Genomic DNA, 23,733 nt, shown 5'->3' with positions numbered 1-23,733 from the left:
CAGACTCAACTTGGGAAAATTAATTCATTACAAATCAAATCAGAGTAGGATAATGAGAAATAAGAACAAATCTTAAAACACCTTTCCCCCACCCATCCCTTCTTCCCGGGCTCAACTTCACTCCCAAATTCTCAGCCTCCTCCCCCCTAGCAGTTCAGGGGGATGGGGAAAGGGGGTTGTGGTCAGTTCATCACACGTTGTCTCTGCCGCTCCTTCCTTCTCGGGGAGAGGACTCCTCACACTCTTCCCCTGCTCCAGCTGGGTCCCTCCCACAGGAGACAGTCCTCCACGAACTTCTCCAGCATGGGTCCTTCCCACAGGCTGCAATTCCTCATGAACTGCTCCAGTGTGGGTCCTTCCCACGGGCTGCAGTTCTTCACAAACTGCTCCAGCGTGGGTCCTTCCCACATGGTGCAGTCCTTCAGGAACAGACTGCTCCAGCGTGGGTCCCCACGGGGTCCCAGGTCCTGCCAGCAAACCTGCTCCAGCGTGGGCTCCTCTCTCCACAGGTCCACAGGTCCTGCCAGGAGCCTGCTCCAGCATGGGCTTCCCACGGGGTCACAGCCTCCTTGGGGCATCCATCTGCTCCGGCGTGGGGTCCTCCACGGGCTGCAGTGGATATCTGCTCCACTGTGGGCCTCCATGGGCTGCAAGGGCACAGCCTGCCTCACCATGGTCTTCACCAGGGGCTGTAGGGGAATCTCTGCTCCGGCGCCTGGAGCACCTCCTCCCTGGCATTGGCTCCATTGGACACAGGGGAAGCTCCTAGCAGCTTCTCACAGAAGTCACCCCTGTAGCACCCCCCGCTACCAAAAACCTTGCCACGCAAACCCAATACAGGTGTTCTTTTAAATGGAGCATTTAATGTCTCTAGATATATTTTATATATTCTTTGATGCGTAAATAAGGTGTTCACATTTGCCTTGGACTGCTGAAAATGTGACCAGTCCCCATATTTTCTTTATTTAAAAATATCACTTTTTTCTTTCAACTTTTCATTTTCCTGATGTTATCTTCATGTTTTCAGCTGAATTATAAATAACCACTGTTATAGAAAGTCCATTCTTTCAGTATTGCCTGTTAGACAGAAAGCACTATTTGCTGGACTTCTCTAGTGCTCATCTGTTCTCCGGAGACTTTCAGATATGTATTTAAGGTCAGAGGTTCAGAGCATTTAGATAATTTTACATGTTATTCTCTAGACCCACCTCAGCACAGCTAATGGGCGCCAGTCATCCAGAGTAGCACGCTTACCTGGAAATGGTGACTGAAGAAATCTTCCACCACCACAAGACACAAAATCTTAAGCCAGAAGTTAGAGATGACTGCTGGACCTCTAATTTATTCACTTACCAGTTACGCTATGGTTTAAGTGCCTTAATTAAGTGGTATCAGACACTGAAGTCTTTAATTGCAGAGTATGGCAAAACCACTGTGCTGTGAGTTACACACTTGGTAACAGCATTCACAGAAGCCAGTACATGAAAGAAGAGGACATCTACACTAGCAAACAGGAGCAATGGTGGAGAAAGATGTCTTAACAACCACTTTCCTTCTAGATTTAGGCACTGACTGCAACACCATACCAGATGCTTGTATGAGAATGTGGGTAACAGTCTCTAACCCATCCTTGACTTAACTTTTCCATTTGGTGTGGGAGCCTTGTTACTCTATTCTTTTAAAAGATGGGGAGAGATCCTGCTGGTGCCCCATTTTTTGTAATAGCCTAGTGATGAGAGCATTTGTGCAAGAAGTGGGAGTCCTAGGCTCAGTGGTACACTATGTGTCCTGAAAATGTCCATAAATAACTTACTGCTATTGACTGCATTCCCTGGAATTGTTAATGTATTTAGAAGAAAATTAATTTGCATTTCAGCAAATAGCAGCACTACAAATTCTGGTTTTCATGGGAAATTTGCAGTACGTCCAGAGCATTGCTGAACCACAGGCTGCCATTCCTGAATGAATGTTTTGATCTAAACGTTTACTGTACAAAAGGTTGGTAGAACCAACTTCATCAGTTGGGTGTTTTCAGTTAAGGTGGCTGGAGTTGCCACAGGTGAGCTGTAAGTATCCAGGAGTTATGCTCTTAGCCTAGCCCCGCGATTAGGTCACTCATAAAATTTGCACATGGGATAACCTACTTTGGGAAATTCAGGTACGCACAAACTGCTGAGTGTCATTTAAGCTATACTAATCAAAAACATCTCAGGATATGTGAAGCAGCAATATTCTAGATGACTAAGTAACTTCACTGGTGGTAAATAAGTGCCTGTGGTCCTTCTATTTAATTAGGGAACTTGAGTTGTAGATTGCTCATTCAGTTTAGATACCTAAGACACACACTAGACTCCTAAATGCTTTTTCAGACCTATCTTTTAGGTGTCTGAAGACAACCCCCTCCCCTCAACGTGATGGAATTTTTGTTCCTTCACAACTTTAAAAAATGTTATGTCCTCTCATGTCTGGTATGAAGAAATATGAATCTTAGGTTACCACATACCTTTCTAAAACAGAGTTATACAAGCTTACCTGGGATAGCTGCTCAGTAATAGGGCAGAAGGAAACAGTTTGACTTTGTTTCTGTGGCTGTTCATGAGGGTCTCATGCTCTGAGAAGAGCAATTTGTACCATTGGGTGGTTTTCAACTTTGTAATGAGTTCCTTAGTTTTTCCTGTTGATATAAACAAAGTTATCCAAATTTAACAAAGCTCTTTTAAGTAAAATTGTCTCAGGGTCATTCTGCTGATCAGGTGGAGACACTGCACAGAGGTATTTCGCCTCTCTTTACCTCTTAAGCCTTGTATTTCATATGTTAGAGAATTCAGTCAGCTTAAGGCGAAAGTTCTTTGTGGGAGGTTTGTAGGGTATCCACTGCATCATAATACATTTCTTTTGTTATGGTATAGACTGATTTGTTTCATGTTCTTGTGGTGCTCAACAAGCCTGGGAACTGAGCCAAGACTCTTATTATACATTTCACTACAGAAATGAGTAGATTTGGGAAGAGAGAAATGTTATTAAACTGAATTATGTTATGCCTTCATTTTTATGCTTCAGAGCAGCATGATATAGAATGAATTAAGTCAGGTTTGGGGCCTTTGCGTTAAGGCAATGTGTTAAACATGAATACGGTACAGTCTGGGAGGTGATTTCTACCAAATTTCAAAGAAACTCATTAATCTTAAAGTAGTCATAGTTTCCTCTTAGTCTATCTGTCCAAAAAATTCTGTTAGTCTGATTGCTTCTTGATCTTTAACACAATTTTATACATTTATGCTTAGTTTGGCTCAGAATCACCTATAAGGCTTACGCAAAAAGATGGCTTCTCTAAATATTACCCCTTCAGATGCAATCTGATCTAAAGGTCAAGCTAAGTTCTTTCTTGTGACTCATCAAGAATAATAATGTTTCTGCAAGCCAAATTCTGGCCTTAAATTCATGGCCTCATATTCACCTGTGCAAATAACTAAATGCAGAATTTGATCTCCAAACAGATCCCTTAGGAAATTATATTGTCTTCCACAGGGTTCTGCAAAGGTTCTGTAAGGTCCAGGTCCCCTCAACCTATGTCTTGCTAAATAAATTCTCTTATTTTTTCTCTAAAAGGGAAAAGACATACATACTTTTGTTTCTTAATCATCCAGAGAATTCCCACTCATATAATTTTTTCTAAGTCTCTCCACATTCTAGCCACAGACCAGAATTGGGCATTTGTTGTAATTTGCTGTATTGCCCAAATTTCTCAGTGTTTTGATATTATGTTTGAATTCAGATTCATTTCTGAGTATCTGGAAGATGAAAAATCTCAACCGCAGTAGTCCTAAATAACAATTTCTTTTTGTTAAACTTTTCCCTTCAAAACTTAGACATAAATATGTTTAAGTTTCTTGTTTTACTGGTTAAAAACTTGCATTTTATGTAAGTACTTTTGACAACAATACCTATTAAAGGAAAACTCATAAAATTAAGAAAATTCTAAACAATTAGAAAAATTATTAAACTAGCTGGTAAAAGTGTCAGCACAAGAAATGAGTAGTACGAGCAACAATTATACTCGGAATGTAGAGTAAGTTGAGGCAGGTTAGGTTGGCAGGTGTGAAAATAAACCAAATGATGTGGAACAAGAAATATGTTTGAACAATAAGAATATAATTTATGATGAGTAACTAATGCAGAGAGAAAAATAAAGAAAAGCATTCGGTCATGAGCCTGGAGGAAAGGTGATCCACCCATAAGCTTTTCTAACTTCTCTATCAGTAGCACTAGTTTAATAAAACTTTTTCCGTTTCCCTCCTTTTATTTTTTTTTTTTTAAAGGAATATATTTGTAGTAAATACTCTCACACACATGAAGATTTTAAGATATTTTGTGAACACAGTCAAAGCCTGTACTTGCCTGATGTTTTGTGGGGGTTTCTTCCAATCAGAATGTTACAGAGCATTTGTTCCCAATCTCACGAGCTTCCTCCTCAGTTTTGTGGTCTGCATTGCTTTAAAAGAAGCAGTTGTTGCAATGGTTGAGACCCCACAATTCAAGATCTAAGGCTTGATCTATTAAGTTGTTACTGAAATTAGAACCAAAAGCTTGAACTGGCATCACAAGTGAACTAGGAACCAGCTGTCAGCCTGAGCACAGTACAGATGAAGGGTTCACACAGCAGCCAAAGTCACAGGTCATAAGCCATATTATATATTAACCTGGGAGTCAACATCACAGTTCAATGCAGTAAAACAGTCCTCCAGAATGAGTGTGGCAAACACATGGACTGCTGTGTCCAGGCCTACACTCTGAACGAAATTTCCTAGGAAGCCAGAAAGTAAAAGAAAGGCAGTCATTCAGACTTGTCGGGAAGAGTATTGCAAAGATTTTGCACTGTTGTGGGTTGAATGCCTACAGGGACAAGTGGAAACAACATCATGGACAATTCTTTGATGTGTTTTTTCCTTCCCAAACATCACTTTCATCTTGCTTGTTTCAGCTTGTGTCAGTTGGTTGTCATCTGAAAGGTTATTTCATGACCTATGCTGATGCATTAGACATAATGACAGCTGCATGAGTAAAGAACAGGATAAATAGTTGGGTATAATAATTCTGTTGTTGGTAGCTAAGACCATGGTGTTTCTCTCTCCTGTTCTCCCAGAAGTCTTATGTAGATTTTGAAAAAGAAAAAAAAAACCCCAAGGTTAGTACTGATGTCTGCAAGATATTCAGAGAGAAAGAGCGTTGAACATTACTACTAGGAAGAAATCTAGTAGACCATGCCTATGTATTCCTGCTACATGACAAAGGTGCTGGTGGTAGTGCTTGTGTGCTTTGCTGTGTCAAGGCTACAGGAAAGTCCAATAGTTTAATCAGGAGTATTTCATGTGTGCTTATGGCCTGGAGGAAGTTTCTAAGTAGCCTCAGCGCTCTGTCCTAGTTTAAACTCTGCTTATGAGCCTTCTGTGAGGTCAGCTAATTTCACCTGTTGTTTGATCTTGATGGTTACTTTTTTCTTGGTTATTTTGCCCAAAAGGAGAGCCTGGAATCAGAACAGTAGCTGGACAATACTCTGCCTACCTGTAAGCCGGAAGATGAAACCCTAGCCTATAAACTCACCAATTCAGTTGTCAGTGCCATTCTCTAGCCTAAATCTTAAGGAAGCGGTTGCAGCTGCTATTATCCCATTTTGAGCAAAACAAACATTAGTTTCCACCCACCGGAATGACTTCAGTTTCCAGGTATTTTTCTGCAACAACTTTTCAAGAAAAAATGAAGTTATTATTCAAAATCCTGAAACTACAACTCAGAGACTGAAGCACTACTACATGCTTCCAAAATTTTAAGCAACTTGCTTTAATATCCATCAAGGGAGAGACGACCTTTCTGTTTGTCTGCTTTGCTTATACTTCATGGCCAACTCCTTCTTTGCAAGATACATGTTCAAAACAAAGGTACAGCCTTTTAGCTGTATCTTTCTGAACATGCAGGTGACTCATCAGCTATTCTGTTTATCACCAAGACAACATAACCATGTGATTACATCTCTCAGAGTAAATCCTCCTGTAGGCTGTGAACCCAAATCAACAATATTCACTACAAATATCCAGACTTTGGATTTCCTTAGCTGATCTTTATGTCTTTCTAACTAAGGAAATCTTTCAAAGACACTCCCCATGGCTCTTGGCAGAGTGAGCTGGCAATTAACGGGGCAATAACATACCTAGGCTTTCATTTAATGTGTGTTATCTCATGCAGATAGAGATTCATACTATCTCTGGATACACACATAATATACATACCCTCGATATGTATATTATGTGTATATATACATACCCTCGATATGTATAATATACCCTCGATACTCCAGAATGTGATCTCTGGGGTCTACTACTAATAGCTTCTGAATTGCAAAATAACAGCTTTTAGAAGAAAAGACAAGAAACAAGGATCCCAGGCATCCACCGGGAAGCTGCTAAGTGCTTTGTGGAGTGGCAGTCAAACAGTTCTGGCCTTCAATGTGCAAAGCTGATGTGGTTAAGGAAAACACAGAATGGGATGTTTTAGGATGGCATGTTACTACAGGCATTTTTAAGAAAGAAAGGGTCCAGCAGGAACTCATCTCAAGCTGATCTTTTTCAAGGCAATATCCTCTGTAATGATGGAGTGGTCATTTCCATACTAATTGATTTTTCTAGGATGATACTGTTTTTAATTATTTTATCATTCCCTCTCCTGTAATCTGAAGCTCCATGCAACATTCAGCTAAAGCTGTCTCTGCACAGTCTGGGTGAGCTTTGCGTTTCTGAACAAGTGAGTGTTATCGGGATTCCATTCATTCCAGCTGGGGAACAGCAGACTGTGGGAATGGTTACAGGGAGAGAGGTTCCCCTTCTCCTCCTCCTCCTCCTCCTCCTCCTCCTCCTCTCTCTCGCTCTCAAACCTTTTTTCAGGATAAATATTTAGAGACTAGAATGAGGCAAAACTCCCGTAGGGCTGGAAACACAGACAAGCTCACACCAGACAAGTCTGCAAAATAGCTTTTTGTTTTGTTTTTCTTTTCAATGTCCAAGCTTTAAAGATTTCCAGCTTTTAAATTGTCTTTGAAAAGAAGAGAAACCATATTACGGACTTTTTGGTGAACATAACATACTGGGTATTAATTTTAGTTCCAGGAATTTATGCCATGTAATTACTAGAATATGTCTTGGTGACTAACAACAATAATAATAATAATAAAGTCAAAGAAACACACTAAGAATAAAGCAGTTGAAACCCAGTTTTCACTTTATGATCAGAGGTTCAAATGCTCATACAAATGAGTTGTCACTGTAGTTTTGCCGCCTTTTATCATTTCTGTCCTTTGGCCATACAGGCTCACAGTCAGGTGAAAACAATTTCCCTACTTTAATTCTTTGTAAAATACTACAGAGACAGCAACAGTTCTAGGGGGTTTTAGGCTCTCCCATGCAACACGGTACAGTTGGTGAATAACTTCTAATTCAGACTAGCATTGGTCAAGTCTTCGTCCATATGACCAGGTATTCTAGAAGTTGTTTTAATAAAATTCCTGTATCCCATATCTTTTAATCACTCACATGATACAGACACTTATGTCCTAGTTCTGTCAACATGAAATTATCATTAGTAAGACTTCATTCCCCTCATCTGAACAAATTTTTTTTGTAGAAAGCTAGGTTTCCCAGTACTAATTCACTTAGTTTAGGTTTAGCATGGGAAAGTTGAACACAATGCTAAGACTCTATCAAGAAAAAAAAATCTCTAATGTGATCTTAATTTGTGGAAGAAAAGAATGAATGAATTGGCTTGTTGAGAAATTGTCATGGGTCATGTTTAGATTTCTGCTATAAAGTGGAGATCCATGCAGAGGGCACAGCCTATTGCCTATAGTTTCCACTTCGATCTATCAGAAATTCCTCTATTTTCATTATTTAAACTAATTTCTATTCTCATACCAGACAGATAACTTTGTCCAAAGTTCCTGCACTGTTTTTTTCATATGCAGCTTGGATTTCAGTCTTTGTCAGAGGTACCTGTTTGTGTCCTCTTTACCATCCATGTGTCTACCATTTTTTCCTACTTCTTTTCTCTCTTCACCCCATCAGCAACATAGGAATTAAGCTGCAGTAAAAGATTGTTCAGTCTCATAGTGTTTTCCACTGACTGTGAACTCAGAAATTGGACTGTATTCAACTCTTCTATCCATGGTGGAGGAATGCAGTATATTGATTGAGTGTAAACCTGTTATATTTCCCAGCAACTTCCATTGAGGATAGAATTAGAAAACACCCTTCCAAATGATTCAAGGGTAAGTGTTAGACTGCAAACTGTTGGAGAAAAATATGTTTATGCCTATACTAGGGCACTGAATGTGCTCCAGACTGTTTTGCAGTACTGAGTCTAACTGGCACACAGCACGCTGTGTTGACACCAGTAAAGTCTCCTACCCTGACAGGGGTGCCTGCCAGCATACATCCTATTTGGGAATGGTCACTCCCAGACTGTGAGCAGAAATAGTTTGGGTAAGGGCTCTTCATCCCTACCATGCAGCAGAGAATCCTGTTTCATACTTCTGTAAGAATAAGAGTTCTGTAAAGTGCAGTAGCAAGAAGTCTGATGGGAACAGAAGACTTGTAAGGGCCAAATTGTGCTGGATACCATCCTGATAGTGTACCAGCACAACTAACTAGCGTGCACTGGCTTTGTTTGGTTTACTATTATGGATGTAGCCACTGAATTTTCTGGGCTGACCATTTGTTGTGGTTTAGCCCCAGTCGGCAATTAAGTACCACACAGCTGCTCGCCCACCCTCCCCCCCCAGTGGGATGGGGGAGAGAATCGGAAGAGCAAAAGTAAGAAACTTGTGGGTTGAGATAAGAACAGTTTAATAATTGGAACAATTATTGTTATTATTATTAATAATAATAATAATAATAATAATAATAATAATAATAATAATTTGTAATGAGAAGGGAAACAACAGGAGAGCAAGGGAGGAACAAAAACCAGGAAAAAAAAACAGCTCAGCACCCACTGACTGATGCCCAGCCAGTCCTCGAGCAGCAATCGCTACCCCCCGGCAAACTCCCCCCAGTTTCTATGCTGAGCGTGACAACATATGGTGTGGAATAGCCCTTTGGCCAGTTTGGGTCAGCTGTCCTGGCTGTGCCCCCTCCCATTTTCTTGTGCACCTGGCAGAGCATGGGGAGCTGAAAAGTCCTTGACCAGTGTAAACACTGCTTATCAACAGCCAAAACATCAGCGTGTTATCAACATTATTCTCATCCTAAATCCAAAACACAGCACTATACCAGCTCCTAGGAAGAAAATTAATTCTGTCCCAGCCGAAGCCAGGACACCATTGAAAACTTCCCATCCAAAGTCATGTCCAGGTCTTCCTGGCTCCTACCACTTCCATTAGGTAACGATGTGGCAGCAGCAGCTGTACCTGACCCTCTTGAGCTGCATTTGACTCTTCCCACCTTTTGAGGAGCAGCCTCTTCACCAGGAAATCAGGGGGAGCTTTGGCAAAACCCTCTTAGAAATCCTTACCACAGAGAGAACAAACAGTGTCAACATATCTGACAGCTAAGAAGGACTTGCTTCTTTTGGAAGTCAACAAAATGTATAAAAATTCTGCACTTCCAGGTAAAAGCAGGATGAAGAAATTGTTCCCTGGCTATTTGCAGTTACTAGTCAACAGGGCTTTCCTTATATGCCTCTCCAAGGATAACCAAATGAGGAAGTTGTCTCTTAAATGAAGATATGTTATTTCAGTCATGGGGGAAGGGAATTGCTTTTTTCAGGCCACTTCCTAGGATGAAAATCAGTAAAATAGTCCTGTGGACCTCTTCCTAATTTCAGGCCACTTGTGTCTTCCCTTGTCTGAATAGTTAAGAAAAGTAGTTACCCTGACAGTCATGGAGTACGTTTCAAACACTGTCTGTGATGCACTCGGCTTCAAACATGCTGGCATTTCAGTTGTTGGGTGAATTCTACATTATTTGAATAACACATTATTTGCTTGCTGTCATATAATATCCAGCATTATCTGAGAGAATTATCTGAGTAATATTTTCCTTTGTATGCTGGAAATACTATGGTGTTTGGTTGTTGCATTGACATTCTTTGGCCTTGCCACAGAAGGAGCTTTGTTCTGTCCTACACTTTAAAGTTTAGCTGTAAATGAAAGAATTAGGCTGTGAATTTTCTGTTTGATGTATGAGAAAATCTTAGTGGTTTGCAGGTTTCTCTTTACGTCTTTTTTACTCTAGGTTTTTTTGAAAGAAAGTGATGGGTTGTGGTGAGCAAGAGAATTCATAAGAACCTGACAGAAAGCCTGATCCTCCATGTTTTGAAATCTATTTGTTTGTCTGTTGTTAAACAACAATTCAAAAATAAATATTTAATGACAGTTAGAAGACAAAGACTCTGGCCTTTTCTCCTACAAGGGGAGCCAAGAAAGTTCCAATTCCATTTCTCTGATCTCCTAAGCTGACTGCCAGCAATGCTAAAGAAAGTAAGAATTGAAATTCTTTGCATTTCTGAAGGGCACTAACCTAATTTTTATTTCCTTATATCTCACCTTCAAATCTTAGGTCTCGTTTGTATAAAACAAACAAAAAAAGTTTAAAGAAAAAAAAAAAAGGGTTTCTAGTTTGTGTATGCAGTGTTCCTTTCTCTCTGAGCATCAGACTCCTTGCTACTGCACTTTGGGGTTCCTTACAGAAATTTATCCACACAGAAGCATAAACCAGGATTCTTTGCTACATGGTCGGGATGAAGAGGAACATGTTTCCTTATGCAAACATTTTGCAACAGAGAAGGAAAGTTCATGTCTTCTTTGCTTAGAAATCTTAACTTTCAATTGCCTGCTTGTTACTCCCACTGAAAGTAATCTGCACAGGCATTATATGATGTACATTACATAATCTGTAAAACAAAGAAGCATTGTCTAATTACAGGTTTCTTTCCAGAAGCAGAATGGAAAGGTTTCTGGGGGAGTTTTTGGACATTCTACATTTTAGAAGGAAAATAATTACCAGATTTATATCCCAGAATTACTAAGGATAATTACCTGATTTACGTCCATAACCCAACTGAATTACCTTTTTCACAAAATCAGAATTAACAAAATAAACCATCAATACTTTTCATCTCTTCAGATGAATTTCACTTTTCTACAGAAAACCCACACAGATTCTAAGCACCATTTCAATCCCATTTGCTCAGCCCATTTGAGGAGAATCTTAGCCACCAGAGTTCAGACTTCTTTTTCATTACTTAACAAAGAAAGTAAATTATTTAGTAGAAAAGTTTTCCATCAGCAGGATTTTTTTCTTCTTTATGAACTTTGAAATCCTTGAAAAGAAGAAGGAGGAAAAAAAAAAGTAGAATTAGCTAATACAAACAGCTGTGACACAAACTGATCTCCGGAGTTTGGCATTTAATCCAGTTTTATAAACTCTTGGCCTGAAACTTGACTTTCCAAAAAGCATTATTCCACCTTTGTTTCCCAAACATCCATTCTTTGGGATCACTACCCATAAAGTGTAGGAAAAAAATGATCACTGAGCTCATTCAATAAGAACAAAGTCATGTTCCCTATAGCCTATCAATCATAGTATTAATTCAGGCAATGTTTTTTTCAGTACTGGTGTACAGTGTAAAAACTCTCCATGAAGTAAGATATCCCCACATTTATCACTTTTTTTGTTAGTTCCCTCATTAACTTCTCTATTCTAGCTTTCTGGAATAGAGTCATGATAGAAATAAAACTATTAAAACTTCTAAAACTATGTGGCATATATTTATTTCATTGTATTCTTAAGTATTCCAGTAATTTCCACAGAGCTTTTTAACAAGCCACATACAAAAAACAACAGCAACAAGCTAAAATAAAGTATATCAGTCAAAAAATAACTTTTAGATAATTTTAGCTGTTAGTATTTTTCGAAAAAGAGGAATTTTTGTTTGTTTGTTTCAATGTGTACATGAAGTGTGCACAGATATATCTCTGATCTAAGTCATTTTTGTGCAATGTGCAGGTAAATTCAACCATATCTTGTCCACATTCACAGAATAATCGTTCATTTAAATACTGCTCAGAAAATAAATCTGAAACATGGCCCTGATTCAGCATAGTACTGGCTAAGTACTTAAAAATGTTATTAGGTCTTTTATCCTTGTTATTTAGATTGGCACCTTTTTGCAGCTAAAATAATTACTTAGTTACATGCGATTGCAAATACTGGTCTATACATTTTTCAGTGTGGCTAATGATAGTGACCCCACCATACTGGTTTGAGCAAACCAATGTTTAGTTTCTACCTACTTCTAGGATCCTGGGCTGAGTATAAAAGGAGTCTACCCCAGCTTTATTAATGAAATCACATTGGATTCAGAAAATTGCACAGGGATATCTGTTATTTCCTTCTTTTAAGTTCTGTTCAAATCCTTTCAAAATGAGGCTGCCATGTATTTCATGACAATTGGGTGAGGATAAACTTTCATTTAATTGATTTAAACTGTAAGGGCATCATACTAACAGGGGTCTTAGCTGACTTGTAGTTTTACTTCTTTGCAATTAGACTAATAAATACCTGAAAAAAAAACATTTTATGGCTCTGAATCATCTCTTCTCCCTCTTTAAAAGAGGAACCAGCATGAAGCAATCAACTCTTCAGCAAGCTGCTTTCTAAAATGATGGTGCATTTCATGTTATTCTACTCATTTCTTTCTTTTCCTGAATGTTGCACAAAATGTGTCTAAACCGAACTGTACTGTTTACTAGGGTTATTCATGCAATGAAACAAGTGTATGCAACTGCTTATACACAGACACTTATTTTGCAGGGCTGGAGTTTGGCACAGAGGAAGAAGTGCCAAAGGCTTTCATATACTAGTTCACTCTATGAAAAACACGTTACACTGAACTGAACTGTTTGTTGAGGTTGCATATGAAGCTCCTCTTGGCTTTAGTGGGAGCAGTACCCTCACTGACACCTAGTCAAGATACAATCACCACTGACAAATCCAGTTCATACACTTCTGCTGAGATTGTCTTTCAGGTTTTATGATGACAAGAAGCCCAAAATTAGTTAATGTTAATATGACATTGCCCAAAATGCCAAGATGAAAAGGGTTACTGTGTTTTGGTTGTAAAAAGACTAACCGTTTGCAAAAGAAAAAAATTCGGTTTATTTTTAGAAGGCGAGCCGTTTAAAGATTAATTCTTTAAAAATTAAAATGGATGTTATGGAGTCTAGCAGCAGCAGCAACAAAAGATTCTGAGATGAATCCCAACTGCCACTATAAAAGTATATATAGAACAATTTTATAGAGACATGAAACATGAAATGAACTTGGATTTGAATATTATTTCAAGGAGCCAAATAGTAAACTCTAAAGGCTATTTTTTTACAATGGAGACATCAACAATGTTAATAATGGCAGCTCTGCTTCAAAGGTCTAATGAAAGCCTTAAATGCTTGTAAAATATTAATAACTACTAAGCCCATTTGTTCACTACTGGAAAAAATCATTTCATTTCCATGTTTTCTTCTCAGACCTTTTAGGTTGGGCTATACTTGAAGTGCTGACCGCAGTAAGAACCCCAGACGTATAAAAGAGCCTGAGCTGTTATGCTACCTGCCAAAGATAACTATTAGTTTAAGCAGTAGTATGGTGAAAACACATCACACCACTTGCTGGGGTCAGACAAATGCACACAATTTAAAGAGAGAGAGAAACCAACCATAACTTAACTAGAATTTTGAGGAGCTGACATGAGTCTCCTATCTTTTTTCTCTCCAACTGAAAATGCAAAGATACATAATATTTCTCCCTCCACCCTCAGTCCTACTAATTAGGACTGAAGCAAAATCAAACTGATGTTTTCCTGCTAGGTGAGCAAATAACAGACAAGTATATAGACTGAGAGGTACCTGAACAGTTGCTTTATGCACTGGCAATTCTGCTTCAGTTTCAGTGAGGAAGGATTAGAAATCAAGACAGGACCTTTGTTGCAAAAGGCATTCCCTTTCTGTGTCTGAAGATAATCTGGATGAGTCTGATGCGTGCATCACTGGTAAATCAGCTGCTTTAAGTCTACATATTCCTTTGTCTCTCAGTGTAAAAGTCCTTTAATCTCTGGTTCAGCTGGTTGAAAAACAACTGAACTGGCTCTTTTTGAAGACACATTGTAAAAGGTATTTTCTAGAGACCACCCTTCTGTTGACGGGAAGCAGCTTTTAACACAGCTTCTTCTCTATCATTCTGCCATGCCATGCATTTGTGTATTCAGTGTCACTTGCTCTCAGACACTGGAAATCATATAGACAGTAAACTGAGGCCATCTAGCCAATCCAATAATCATATATACAAGGGGAAATATAGGATCTCCCAAAGCTTGCAACCCCAGTGCCTGGACTGACAAAGGCAGTACAGAGCTAATCACAGGATTTGTATGAAAGGAGAAGTGAAGGGGAAAAACTGAGGAAGATTTTTTTTTGAGGAAGAGAGGAGAGATGGGACATTACAAGAAAAGCCTAAGTGTTTATTCAGAGAGAGAGACGGTATGAAGAACTACTATTAGCTCTGAAGTGTGTAAAGGTGAGAGGAAATAAGGTTAAGTAAACAAACAAACCATGGTCCTGGTTATTCCAGCCCTTTCAGGAGGAAAAGTATTTGCTGATATTAAAAAAAAAGAAAAAAAAGAGCATAATTTGGGCATCTGTAGAAGGTATGTGATAGGACGACAGAGTTTGCTCACATGAGAGAAGACACTTTCTGAAAAAGACAGGAGCCCCTTGCAGCAATAGATGCAGGACTGTCAGTGCAACAAGCCTTAGGAAACCTGAAACGCCCTCATAATCCTAGCTACCATCTCTTCATTTTGAGCACTGGTGAGACGTACTTTACACATGATATAGTTTTTCTATACTGGATCCAAATATGCCATCATTTTCCTTTAATGTGGATTTATAGGAGTCTATTACTTCACTTAAACCTTTTATGTGCTGGAACCCTTTTGTGGTCAAAGAATCCAGGTTCACTAGTCATTCACATGCTCTTTTCTAAGGAGGATTTACATCATTTTGTGAGCAAAACAAAGAATAGCAAAATATATTGCAATGATATTTTCTAGCTTAGGGCTTCAGCCTAAGCTCTGGACTAAAACAAGAGATCTTCCCCAGTTAGTCTCTCCCTTTCTATTTCTGTAGCTATTGCTAATGTCATTGTCTTCTACAGGACACATGCATGAGCCAGAGTTGCTAGTAATTTCAGCATTTGTCAAATGCCATCCTCTTCCTAAAGTCCCAGGTGAAGAGCAAGATACTGCTTATAAACAAAACAGAAAGCACAATCAAGTTGCTGCTGAGAAAGCATTGTAATGTAGGAGGAACTGAGAGAAAAGACAGAGGCTGAAGGAAAAGGGTATGAATGATGGTAGCTCGAAGCTGCATTTTTACCAAAGCCCAGTTCCCTCAGTTCAAAACACACCACAGCTGGATGATCCACTCCAGGACATGGAATATATAGGGCATGGAGATTTGACTTGGAAATTTTGTGACCTTCCTGGGCGATGGTATCCATAAGGTTACAAATATCTCAGAGCAAGCAATTAAATTCTCAATATTGTGCTGACACAGATGTGTTCAACTGGTTTGTACTTAATAACACCCAGCTGCAGTAGGCATGAGTACAGTAGAAAGGTGTGCAATAAATGGAGCTGTGGCTGTTCAGTCTTCACTACAATTTTGGTTTGGTTTTTTTCGAGCTCTGTATGTGAGCTTTGCCAATAAAGGTGGATGAATTTCTGGTTCCACTTTGTAGTTACCTGTACACCTGGTTTCTGTTTACATAGCTCTGTTGCCTTTGACAGCCTCTTGCTTGAATGAAACCAGAACACAGTGCGAAACATGGATAAACTATCTATTTCTGAACTGTCCGAGGTCATCAAACAAAACCAAAAAACGTCTCACAGAATTTCCATCTGGAAGCATGAATTGGCTGAGCTGGATGCACAAACCCTGTCAAGCCTTCCCTTAAGTCTCGCCAGGATATTAACTTTGAAATAAAGCCTAGTTTTTCTGAGTTCTGTTTTGAAGATTTCTGCTCTATTCAGAATGTCTGTCTTGCCATTATTTTTAAAAAAGAAGTAAAAGCCAAAGAGTGGAATTTGGAAATACATGTGTCATCAGTTCAATTATATTGTTGTCTAGAAGTGAGCCATGCTGGCACATAAAACTAATTTATGGTTGTAATTATATGCATGGGACATTCATAATACCTTTGCTTGATCCCTCTAGTAGCTACAGCCACTAGAATTACATCCATCCCATGTAAACTCAGCTATTGGTGACTCTAAACCCCATTTCTGCATCCTGCCTTAATATAACAAAGAAGAAAGAGATTTGGAGGGTTGTGAGGAACATTTCAGAGTGCTTTCCTTGTAATAAATGTTTCTAAAAGCTCATCCCAAGTTTCTACCTTCAGGGTCACATTCCTGCCATATAAAATTTTTACCACCAGGTTGTAAACCACTAGAAATTAGGAAATTCACTCAGACCCAATATTAACAGTGCTCAACCCTCACCAGCAGTACTATCATACAACAGGAATCACCAAATGGCTTGATCCAATGCCCACCTAAGTGAATAGGAAACTGTACGTGGGTTTGAGGGAGAGATGGTTGGGAAAAGGAAGAGGGTCCAAGAGTGATTTAGATAATAACATGGCTAGGTAAATTTTCAAACTTCAAGTCATAAGACTTCTTGTTTTTGTAGAGAGGACATGTGATTTAGTGACTAAACAGTGTTATTTCTTTTTATCCCTAATAGCATCATAACACTTGTTGGATGACGATAAAATGCACACATACACACACACACAAGCAAAACATGTCACAACATTTATGCTAAAATCTTGAGGTGCATACACTAGCCAGTTCTTTGAAAATACTAATTTTTAAATTTTTTCTTTTTCTGAGTGGTTTTCCACTGTTCTTTGGGAAATTAGGTCTTATATGGCTCACATCTTGCGCTATGATTCATCACTTTGAAACATCAATCATGTCTGGATTGTTGAAAAGCATGATGTTTAAAAAGAAAAAAGTTTTGCCCGACAATTTCAAACTGGGTGTTCTCTGTCTACATATTCATGGATACATTTCTTTATACACAGTGCTAAAAAAATATTCAGCCAACCCTTTACTCAACCAAGCTCATCTCAGTTAGTGGAAGTGAAGCAACATACTTCTAACGTAGCTTTTGTTCATTGCAAGGATATTATGTACCAGCTGAATTCAGATTAAAACATCAACTGGAAAAAGGTATGACAAGACATTGACAAGACATTATCAAAGTTAGTAAGAAACAGAAAACAGACCTGACTGATTTTTGATATGTAGGCTAAAAACATGACAGGAAAGCACTTGCCTGAAAAAGTATTAGTGACTGGTGAGCAGGGATAAGCAACAGGGACTACATACTTATATGATTGTCAAGAGTTTGTCATGAGGTGCAGTCACCTTCCTAGCAGCTGCTGTTAGTGAGCCTTGGCTCCAGTGCAGCAGCAATCCCTGGATGAAGAGGCTGAATTGCCTGTGCTCCTTTGTTTCCAGCTGCTTCTACAGATCCCCAGGCTTTTTCTGTAAGCAATCAAATACCTATATTAGCAGCTGGAAACAAGGAAAGCCAAAGTTGTTCTACATATACCACAAGCAAGTGGACCATCAGTGGTTCATTCACGAACCACAGTGTGGGAACCTTTGAGAATACATATAAAAAATATATGCAATTCATGGATGGAAACAGACTAGTTCAAATAGGGAAGCTGGAGCAATGCATGATAGCTTTATGTGTGAAAAGTGAGCACGTGTGGGTCACTGCTAATGGGAGAGTTAAATCCCTGTTAATCCCTCTGGTAAACTTATGCTGACAGTTTTGGGTCAATATAACATAATTAAGTGCATCAAAATGAAAATACAGCCTATTCCCTAGCAAAGAAATTATTTGAATGGGACCAGAACAAAACAGGTCTGCATTGCTGAACCTTCAGAGCATCTAGCCTAACTCTGTATCAGTAGAAGTCATTGAACCAAGCAAACATTTAGAATTTGCCCAAGTCATGCAGCCTGCACAGTGAAAGCTATAGCAAACAATGCTTTTCAGACCTCCGTGTTATGGTAACAGAGACAGGCTGCATGGTAGGAACACAAAGGTTTATGTTCCACCTGCCCAGTTTTGTGGCTATTTTGATGTTTCTCCTCTCTTAGCAGAATATCTGACCCAAACAACCCTCTGGAGGACTACTTGAGCCTGACCTGAATCCAGACCCCAGCAAGAATTTTTCAGTATTCTAGGTTTATGCTTCTGCTGCCAGGCTGCCTTATTCATTCAGCCCTTGGAAGCCCCTTGGAAGAGTGTGCTAATATGCTTGTGCATTGTTACTTCATTATGTTATTCTTCCTTTGCTTTCAGATTACAATGTCTTTCCAAATTCTGAGAGTTCAAAGTAAATACTGTTTATGAGCTCTTAGACTGGGATTCATGACACCTATTTTTAGTTATAAAAGTGGAGTAGCTTGTCTAAGCTGGCCATCCAGACTCCTCCTTCAGGGAGGGACAAGGCCCTTCAAAAGGCAACCAAAAATGGATGCCTAAAATAAATGGGATGAATCACCACCCAGAAGCTTCTGTTGTTCTCCACTGACAGTAGAGGAAGCTTGGGTAACAGGTTTAGACTACAAACCTAACCCTGTCTAAAGTTAGTTGAGATGCATAGAAACACTTCATCATATTTTAAACTGTTCATTATGCAGATCTTGGAACTTGGAAAAAGTCTCACAGGTAACTTTGAAAAGCCTCTGAATGAGGTGAAGAACTGCACCCTCTATATTTACAACAGAAAACAACTTACTGTTAGAAATTATTCAAGAGACAAACAGCAAGCAGACCAGCCAAAAGGACGTAGAACATGGCAGATTACGGAATGTCTACCACAGCATGTTGTGGATGGGCCCAATGGGAGTCTGGAAAAGTTCAAGGCAGAGGAATCCATGGAAGGTTACATATATACCACACACCGTCAGGAAGCCACATGTTGTGATAGGCTGGGAGATTAATCTAGGGATGCTTTGCTGAATTATATACTTAGCCCTACACATCTGCTTTTGGCCACTGTTGGAGTGAGAGTGTAAGAGTTAGACGACATTGGTCTGACTGAGTATGCCTGCTCAGACCACAGATTCTCACGCATCTGTTAACCCCATTACCAGTTCTTGATTCACAGATTTACCAGCTAGCAATTATCACATTTGAAGAGCAATCATGTAAACTAAAATTAAAATACCTGCCAATTAACATTAGCTATCAATGAAGTTTCATCTCTGGTAATTTTTTAGGCTAAAGCTCTTCCTGAAATTATATCCATAAAACTGGCAACGATAACTGGCTACTTTTATTGACTGTACATACTCTTTTGAGGCTCTGTATACCCCTATTTATGCTTAGAAGATCATAAAATATACTCAGCTGAACACTTCTTTATACTCAGTCTTCTTCTCATTATCATCCATTCCTTTTTTTTTTTTTTAATGAACTACAGTAAGTTTGGATGTGATACTTAGCCTTATCCTACTACTTTTGTTGTCCAACCTACTAAAAAACCACATGAAACAAGGAAAAACTTAAAGCTTTTATGTGGTCACCACCACCTGAGCCAAACCAACTTTTTGGTATCTTTGGACTCTGAGCTTCTGGGTTATAGCTTTACATCCTGTAAAGGAGAGAGGTAATATCACAGGGCGCAGACAAGAAAAATAGGAGCAAAACAACTGCTTTAAATGTAAAAATTCTGAATCAAAATTTTCAGACTGTAATGACCCTATTAAATGATTGTTTGGGTTAGTTTTCAGTAGAAGTTGTGGGATGTTGCAACAGTTGTGAGCTGTACTACTGGGGCTTGTGGGACGTTTCACTTTTTCTCCTTAGACTGAGAATTCATCACAAATATGCTCACAAAAACTTTAAGAAGCTGTATCAGGGGTTCCCACCAGTTTGGACTAGGAAGATATTCTGCCCCTCACTTCACACTGTGTACTGCAACCACCCATTACCATGCCGGTTACATCACTGACATCAAGTTACTCTCACGTAACTTGATATAGCTCCAAATGAAACCAGAAACAGCAAAAATAGAAAGGGGAAAAAAAACAGTAACAGATCATGACTGGATATGATTTTTGTGCTAAGAGGAACACATTTGAACAGTTCAGGGAAGGTCAATTTTTTTTGTCTGTTTGTTTACTCGCTCCTGCAATACAGGATCAAGGATACATCTGACAAAATCAAAAGGCAAGTCATTTAAAGCTGTTGAAAGTAAGAAATACATAAAACCAAGCATTTGTTTTAATAATAACCCCTTATATTTTACCAACCTGGTACCACAGGACTAAGTGAAGGAGAAAGCCATTACAGGACTCACAGAAAGGTTAAACATTATGTGCATTGTACAAACACCCTCTCTTGCATAAAACATCAGTAAATTTTGGGACCTCATTCCTCAGTGAATAAGCAACCACCAAGAAACAGGGTTAGGAAGCAATTTCCTTTTGGGGATATTTTACCATAATTCTCTATTTCATGGTTTTCTTGTAGATTCTACTCAAGAGTTTGCTCATGGACAGTGCTGGAGGTAAGATACTGGGTTAAATGAATTTTTGTGTGCTCTAATAGGATTGTGCCAAAAATCCTTAACAAATTGCTCAGTTTCTTATCAACTATGAACCCTGTTTAACACCTGTAAAGACTGTTAAAAATGTCATGGCAGCCTTCCAAAGATATCTGAATTTGATCCAAAGAAAAAAAATCCCACTGAAGTAAATGGGAGAATCTATGTGAGAAGTGTTAAAAAATGAACAGAAAACTTTTTCATTTGCTTTTATATATCATTTCCTACCTGTATTAGAAATTATCTAACTAGGCTACATCATTAGTGTGATTAATTTGATCTTTAAGAAGTATTGTTGCGCAGAAGAAGCTCTTAAATTTAACCAATCAGTAAGACTAGGCAGCATTTTACAATTGTACTCAGTATTAAACTAGAACAGGTCTAAAGATAAGGAGAAACACATCCAAGGGAACATGAGATAAACTAAACTAAGTACAAGAAGCAGTACATTCAAAGCAACACAGAGCTGAATAATGGCTAATCCACCTTCTTTAAGGAGATCGAGAGGCCTGAGATGGTATTCTGCAACCAGTTTTAAACAATACATTTTTGGAAAGATGTAGATTACCTGGGAGAATTCAGAGGAGAATAGAATAAAGAGTATAAAAAAATAAGTTACAAAGAAGCTTGAGGACTTTGTTTTCTTTAGAAGAAAGAAGACTAAGAAGGACATGATTGTAGCACTCTGATATATAAAAGACTGTAAATACTATAACGAAAAACTGTTTTTCATGCAGAAAGGGTCAACAGAAGAAACATCAAGAAGAATCTTACTGTGACTACAGAAAACTTTTTGACTGGATATTAAGGAAAATGTTCTAATCAAAAGGCACTGAAACACTGGAAGAGGCTACTTCGGTATGCTGTGGTATCTCCTGGATAACTTGGAGGACAGTTCAGAAAAATATCTGTCAAGTACGTGCAAGGATATCTGATTCTGCTTCCAAACAGTTCTGGATCATAGAGTCATAGAATCACAGAATGGTTTGGGTTGGAAGCGACTTTAAAGATCACCTAGTTCCAACCCCGCTGCCATGGGCAGGGACACCTTCCACTAGACCAGGTTGCTCAAAGCCTCATCCAACCTGGCCTTGAACACTTCCAGGGAGGGGGCATCCACAACTTCTCTGGGCAACCTGTTCCCCTGTCTCACCACCCTCATAGTGAAGAATTTCTTACTCATATCTAATCTAAATCTGCCCTCTTTAAGATAAGATGATGTCTCATTGTTCCCTATAGCCCTCCATTTTTGGTACACTCCTGGGCAAATGAATCCCAAGGGAAGATTCCTTGTGCTTAGTGGGAAATCCCAATGGGCTATGCCAAGGAGCACAACAGAGAATTTAGGACATGGAAAGCTCAAGTACTTGTAGATACACTGGAAAAACTGTAGCATACCACACAAGCAGCTTTTGTAATTCCCAAACCTGGTATGTATTCATCATTCAAAACTAACATGACACAGATGCCAAAACCTACATTGTTTTCTGTGCTGATTTATATTGTGGTTAAAATAGAGAAAGCGCCTACATTTTCATACAAAATATTGAATTTATATACAAAACCTCAATTTTTTGTCTTTTGAGTTAGTGAAAAGCAAGGTATTTTGAGATGTTTTAAGAATGTAACCCAGTCACCTTCAAGACTGACAGTAACTGGCATTCAGCAGTCTTAGCTGAGAAACAAAGAACTGAAAAGGCCTAAAAGATGAAGGATGAAGACTCAGTGGCAGAGGCTGGGGCACTATCATAGGCAAATGTCAATGTTTAGGACTATGTTTCTGTTTCCTTTCAAAATACTAAGATTTAAGTAATTTTCTGATTCCCACCAGTTTTTAGTCAATTTAACTCTCAATTCTGGCACTTTTTCTAATATGTATCAGTTTAAATCACCTTCAAATCAGCTACATCTGAATTTCTTTAAACAAATATGGTAAACCTTACTGAGTTAAGCAAGAAGTTCTGTTTCATGATAATGCATAAGTAAGGACTGATGACAAGAAAATTATTTATTTCATTCACCTTTAATTAGTAATTTTCAGTTTCTTCCAATGGTAACAGGGAAGATCACTTCCCTTGGACTATTAAAGATATAATAGTGAGCTAAGTTCTTTCCATGTTAGCCCTATTAGAATTAATCATTGTTATGAGAATGGTTTTTCAAGAAGTGTCACAATGCTGTCAGGTACCACATAAATACAAGAGAAGCTATTGTTCATCTGAGACAGCAGTTTGTTTGTTCTATGAGAGCTTCTGCTCTATCACTTTTGGGGTGTTTAGTTTCTTGTCAGCCTGATGATAGCACTTCAGGTAAGATTTGGACTGGGAGACTGGACTTATAAACCACTATGGGAAATTATCTACATGAAGGTGATAGCACCAATGACATTGCACACAGCAAAAGTCACAGAGTCTGGCAACAATTTCAGGATAGCAGGAACAAAGATAATGACAAAAAGTCATATAGGCAGGTGTCCTGGTTTCAGTTGAGATAGAGTTCATTTTCTTTATAGTGGCTGGTATGGGGCTATGTTTTGGATTTGTGCTGAAGACAGTGTTGATAATACAGAGATGTTTTAGTTGCTGCTGTACTAGTCAAGGACTTTTCAGCTTCCCATGCTCTGCCAGGTGCAGAAGAAGCTGGGAGGGGGCACAGCCAGGACAGTTGATCCAAACTGGCCAAAGGGCTATTCCATACCACATGACGTCATGCTCAGCATATAAAGCTGGGGAAGAAGAAGGAAGGGGGGACATTTGGAGTGATGGCGTTTGTCTTCCCCAGTAACCGTTACGCGTGATGGAGCCCTGCTTTCCTGGAGATGGCTGAACACCTGCCTGCCCATGGGAAGGAGTGAATGAATTCCTTGCTTTGCTTTGCTTGCGTGCGCAGCTTTTGCTTTACCTATTAAACTGTTTTTATCTCAACCCTCAAATTTTCTTACTTTTGCTCTTCCGATTCTCTCCCCCATCCCACCGAGGGGGAGTGAGCGAGCAGC

This window comes from Mycteria americana, chromosome Z (genome assembly GCF_035582795.1).
Source record: "Mycteria americana isolate JAX WOST 10 ecotype Jacksonville Zoo and Gardens chromosome Z, USCA_MyAme_1.0, whole genome shotgun sequence".
Taxonomy (NCBI): domain Eukaryota; kingdom Metazoa; phylum Chordata; class Aves; order Ciconiiformes; family Ciconiidae; genus Mycteria; species Mycteria americana.
This window is presented reverse-complemented; position numbering follows the sequence as displayed.